The sequence below is a fragment of the Asparagus officinalis genome, chromosome 1, assembly GCF_001876935.1.
Source record: "Asparagus officinalis chromosome 1, Aspof.V1, whole genome shotgun sequence".
NCBI lineage: Eukaryota > Viridiplantae > Streptophyta > Magnoliopsida > Asparagales > Asparagaceae > Asparagus > Asparagus officinalis.
Window position 1 is genome coordinate 70,403,786 of NC_033794.1, and position 6,106 is coordinate 70,409,891.

Here is a 6,106-nt window from a genome sequence, read left to right on the forward strand (position 1 = left end):
ATTTCGAACCTATACATCCTCATCTCCGATTCCTCTATTTTCTAACCTCTCTCTCCTTAGTTTCTCTCCCCCGCCTCCTCATTTCGTCCGTTTTTCAACCCTCTCAATTTTAGCCGTTATTATAAACGGTACTAATTTCTAGGGATTTTCATTTATTAACTGAAAATTTAGGTTATTTTATGGTTGTATAAATTAGGTATTGGTTCACTTAGAGATGGGGCAAAGAAGAAGTTTATTTTCAATTGTATGTATTGGTTAGTCTTATTATTGTTATTATTATTATTATCATTATTTCCCTATTCTTATTTCTTATTCTCTTGTTGATTGGTTCATGACTTACCTTCTTTTTTATAAATTGATTATTGTTGATGTCAGGAATCTGAGGTCGATAGAGGAGTACAACGCTGTCAAGGTAAAATAAAATTTTTCGTTATCTCTGTTATCTCAATTTTTTAACTTGTTGTTGAGAAAAGGAACTTTTAGATGACATTTATAATTTCTTTGGTGATAATCCTGCATGTTATATCACTAATATCGACTTTATTGTATATACTACTGGTTTTAAATTAGACCGGTTAGGAGTGAAATTTTACTAAGAGTTTGGGTATTGTACAAGCTTAAAGATGATTTCACTAAGAGTTTGGATGGGGGGTGCTAGCTTTTTGTAATTAGTTAAATCATTCTGCTAGCTTTTTGCAATTAGTTAAATCATTCTGGAAAATTATTTGGTTGAGCTTGTAGGAATTTTAGAAATCATCTTTAAGCTTTTTCCCATGATCATAGATTCACAACTATGCACGATGACAACCAAATAGGATGTGTTACTTAACTCTGTAGCTTTCAGTTTAAAAAAGCCATGGTCAAAGTATTTGATCATGATCAGAACATTTAAAGCTCTTATATACCAATTATTGTTATATCTTGGAAATTGAAACTGTTAAACTAAACAAGTAGCTTTTTATATTGTCCATATTGTGCCCATTCTATGTGTAGCAAGTCTTGTTAAAGCTTTTTATCTTTGCACGTGAATATAATTTTATGAGCTTCAGTACTTTTATGAAGTTCATTGGGGTTAAATCTATAAATTTATAAACTTCTAGGATTCTTTGTAAATTTATGAAATCACAAATTTTGGGTTTATTCTATGAAATTATGAAGATTTAGTGTTGTTTTTTAGCATTTAATTATAAATTAAGAAAATTTCTGGTGTTTTAGTAATAATTAACGGGTTTCTATGAAAATTTGTAACTTTTTGGTACCTAAAGGCGTAATTCTATCTTTTAATATCTAAAAGGCAATTATGTTTGCTTTATAACTGAACCACTAGAGCAAGGATGCCTAGATGACTTCACTTGTTTATCTTATTATGTTATTCTCATCAATATTGTGCTCAAATGACCAATGTCTTACACATAATAGATAATGAAACTTAAATAGTTGAAATTTGGATGGTTGTCAAAGAGTTTGAGCTAAGGCGCCAATTGCCAAATAAGATATGTACTTACCTGAAGTGTGAATTTTTGGTGGAATCTGGATTCTGGAGAGTGTTAATTGAAGATGATTGAAAAAAAGAAAACTTTAAAAAGACTCACCATGTGTAGCAAGTCTTGTTAAAGCTTTTTTGTTGGGGTTAATCTATCGACAACTTGTCTGAAAACCTCCTTACAACGTGCCCTTCGGATCTTGTGTCGAAAGAATAACAAGCAAGAAATCACAACAAAACAAAAATTTGCAAGAAAGAATAAATAAATAAAGAGAACACCAGATTTAACGAGGTTCGGCAAACGTGCCTACGTCCTCGGCAGCCACACCAGAAAATCTTTGATTATTGATGAAGATTACAATGCCTGCAAATGACTATCTCTTTCTCTGAGTTCTCTAATCTCAAAGTACTAAATTTTCTCTGAAAATCGCAGCTAAAATCGCTCTTAAAAATCAGAAATAGCAGCAGTAGGAAAAACGCAGCCGTCACATCCCTATTTATAGGAAAACCATAAAAATGAAACATAATAGGAATCTGTTTTCTGCGAAGTTCGCCTGAACTGCGAAGTTTGCATGAACTGCGAAGTTCGTCTGAACTGAAGTTCGCCTGCTTCGTCTTAATTGAAGTTCACATGCTTCGCCTGAACTTAAGTTCGTCTACTTCGCCTGAACTTAAGTTCGTCTACTTCGCCTGAACTGAAGTTCGTCTGAACTGAAGTTGGCCTGCTTCGCCTGATTTCCAGACTTAGAAAAAATCCTGTTGTACATGCTTGTTCCAAAGTTTGGGTCTACACCCCTAAAACCAACAATCTCCCACTTGGAGACCAAACCTCCATTAACAAGCTCTCTTGAACTCCAGCCATCTTAGAGCATCTCCAACAGCTTCCCCATTTCCCACTTTTGAAGAATTTAATTAGGTTTTTGGTCTAACAGATTTCCCATCTCATTCCTCAAAATAGGAATGGAGGAGAAAAAATAGGAAAGCTTCCCCAAATCTGCAGCATTCTCCATTTTTATGGAGGAAAAAAAAATAAATTCTTCAAAATGGGGAAGCTGGTAGAGTTGATGTAAAAATAATTTGGAGAATATGACTTTTGCTTCCTCATTTTAGATAAAATTTTAGAGAAGCTATTGGAGATGCCCTTAGTAAGCACCTTCTCCTAACCTAGAGAATTTCTTTCTTCAATCAATATCATTCTTGGTGATCTCACCTGTCCTCCTAGTGTGACTGTGCCCTCATCTTCTACGCGTGAAGGCACACTGAAGTGTAAAAACATGTCGTTGCATGGTATGGATGCATAGCAGGTTTGACATCTTTGATTTTACCTTGGACTGCAGGCTTGTGTGAACCCGGGGGCATCACAAAATCCCTCCCTATATTTCTACACTTCAACTTTCACTCTTTTTTACCACAATCTTCTAGAAACAATTTTAAATTTTTTAAATACACACATTCTTCATGGGTTCAACATCTATACTATACTATAACATAGTTATGCATTTGCAACTTTGTATTATTTACCCCCCTCCAGTCTACTAGAGACGTCGACGATGCTCATTCCTGGGTCAGGCTTTTAGATTTAAAAGCATAGTACACACGCATTATTTATGATCATATTTATTTGATATTCTGAATTTTTTTATGGAGATATAATTGATGAAGTGAATCAAAAATAAATAAATAAATAAATAAAGATTTATAATAAAACATTAATGGAAATAATTTTTGGGTGTTTAAATGAAAAAATAGTAAGTTGATTGATTTGCTGTAGATGACTGTCAATCAGGATTGCTAGTTATAGTAATGAATCTATAGGCTTGCTAAAATTTTGGGATCAAATTAAGTTATTGTGTCCAAGTGCAACACAAATGACGTAGAAATGAGAATGTAAATAAGTGGGGTATACTTAAATTGTGAAGTTCATTGTCAGAGTCATAAGAGTATAGCTGACAACAATCATAATTGACCCACACGTAGTCACAACATTTGTGTAAAAAAGTTAAAAAAAATTTGCTTAGCAATTTTTTTTAGAAAATATTTTTTTTATTTGTGGATAAAAATATTTTTAGGAGTTATAATATTAATAAATTACTTATTTTCAAATAAATCCCTCAACTCATTGAATTTGTCATCAGGTCTCATAATTCTCGTAATCATTTCAAGTTAATGACTTCAATTATTACTATTACTCTTTATTAAAGGGGCTCATTTCAAAATAATTTAAGAACCGAAGGATCCATTAGTAATTTTAATAATTTGAGTAGTCAACTCTAAATGAGTTAAGAATCAATTGGGCATGATAGCATTTTTCATGATTTAAGGTATTTGTTTCAAAATATGAGAGTTATATATAAGACATTAATATTAGAAGAAAAAAGGTCGAGTTAAGAATCGATTGGGTATGATAGCATTTTTCATGATTTAAGGTATTTGTTTCAAATTATGAGAGTTGTAAGACATTAATATTGGAAGGGAAAAAAGGCCGAAATACACGATTTTCAGAATAAAATGGAGGTAAACTTTGAGTTTGTTACTTAAAATAAAGAATTAAACATTTTTTTTAAAATTAGATAGCCTTCAAACCACTGAAATTTCTATTATTTCAAATTATTTTAAAATTAATCCCTCAAGTTAATAGCAATGTTATTAGATCCTCTAATTCTCACAATCCTTTTTTAAACTAATCTCTGTAGTATTTGCTTCAACATTGTATTGAAGGGAATAATTTCAAAATAAAAATTTAAAAGTTAAGGAGTCCAATATTAATTTTAATGATTTGAGAGATCAATTCCTAATTAACTAAAGAATTGTAAGACTTTATAACAATTTTCATGATTTGAGGAATTTAATTTCAAAACATGAAAGATTTAAAGACTCATAATGTTTTTTAATTAAAGGTGAAAAATGTGAATGTTTAGGGAACGGAACGAGGGCCAACTGATGGGCACAATTTTATGAAGGAGGAAAATACCAGCTAGGCTCCTTGTGGTCGTGATTTGTTGGGGCTGTTTGTTTTGCTTCTTTTGCCCCTGATTCCCTGTCAAAACTGATAGCTTGCTATCAGTTTTGATAGCTTTCTTGCCAGAACGCTCCTAAAAAGGACGTTTTGGCAAGAAAGCTGCCAAAACGGATAGCAAACTGTCAGTTTTGACAGGGAATCTGGGGCAAAAGAAACCAACCAAACAGCCCCTTAGCTCTCTTTCTTTATATATATTAAATAGTTTTATTGTAGCTTTATACTGTTGCAGGCCCAATAACTTTAGGGGATGTTTAGTTTAATAGTGGACAAGAATAGGATTAGGAATCCGATTTTTCTTATGGATTTCTATCAAATCCATAAAAAATTTTAAGACAAGTTTATGGATTTATGGAATCCTTTTTTCCCCTTTCTATGTTTGTTTCATATAACATGAAAAAAATGAAATCCAACTTTATAGAAACCCTCCAATTCTTATTCTTTAGTTTGGTTTAGAATGAGAATATGATTTGGTCTCATAATAATATAGGGTATGTGAAGAAACAGAATCCAAAAAAAAGAGGGAGAATAGTACGGGTGTGTCAGTTTTTTGCCCCAAATCCTCTCAAATCATTAGGATTTGGATTTTTATAAAATCATCATACTTTTTTCACTTTATAGATTTCGAAATCTATAAATTTGTTGCGAACCAAACTTAAGAATAGGATTCATAAAGAATCTTTTGTTTACGATTTTGCCCCTATCAGATTCAATTCCTATTCCTATTCCATAAAAATGGTGAAACAAACACCCCTTTAGTATATATATAAGTGCTCTAAACTAAACATGAGCTTAACAACGTATTTCAAAAACAAATAATTCATTTATAAATGCTCTAAATTCCTGCCAAAAATAAAAGATGACAAAAGTGGCAATACTCTCATCTATACTAACCAATATCCACCATATATTAGTAATGAGGATTATCATATAGCTCTAGATGCTCTACCAAACACCATGCTGAAATGTTCTAGATGTTCTACCAACAAAACAAGTATAAAGCAATGTCTTTTTGGAAAATGATCCGAGAGAATATATTAAGAAATAAACTATTAAAAAAATACATTTCACACAATACACAAAATCCTGCAAGTGAGTAACATCTTTCCAAAAAAAGGTAAATGATGGGTCCGTTTGGATTGATTTTTTTGGAGCTGTAAAATAGGGGAAATCTGCCAAAAATATCAGCTTTTTGATAGCTTTCCCCCAAAATAAAGAGGCGATTTTGGGGGATAGCTGCTAAAAAACTGATATTTTTGACATCTTTCCCCATTTTACAGCTCCAAAAAATCAATCCAAACAGACCCTAAAACTAACTATAAAATTTTATTTAATATAGAAAAACAAACTTCTAGAAAAAATGATTGTTGAGATTTCCAACAAAGAATATAAAACCTTACTGGCCATCTTTCCAAAACTGCTATAGCAAGTAACACTTTTGGCAAGCAATATACATTTTAATCAAGCAAAATACGAACACACACAACTCTGCACTCTGAAATAAAATTCTTAGAAAACCCAAAAACTCCTCCACCAGGCCATAATTTCACATGTTGAAAATTCTAAATCATGGCAGAAATTTTGTGAAAAAATTAAAAAAATTCAGC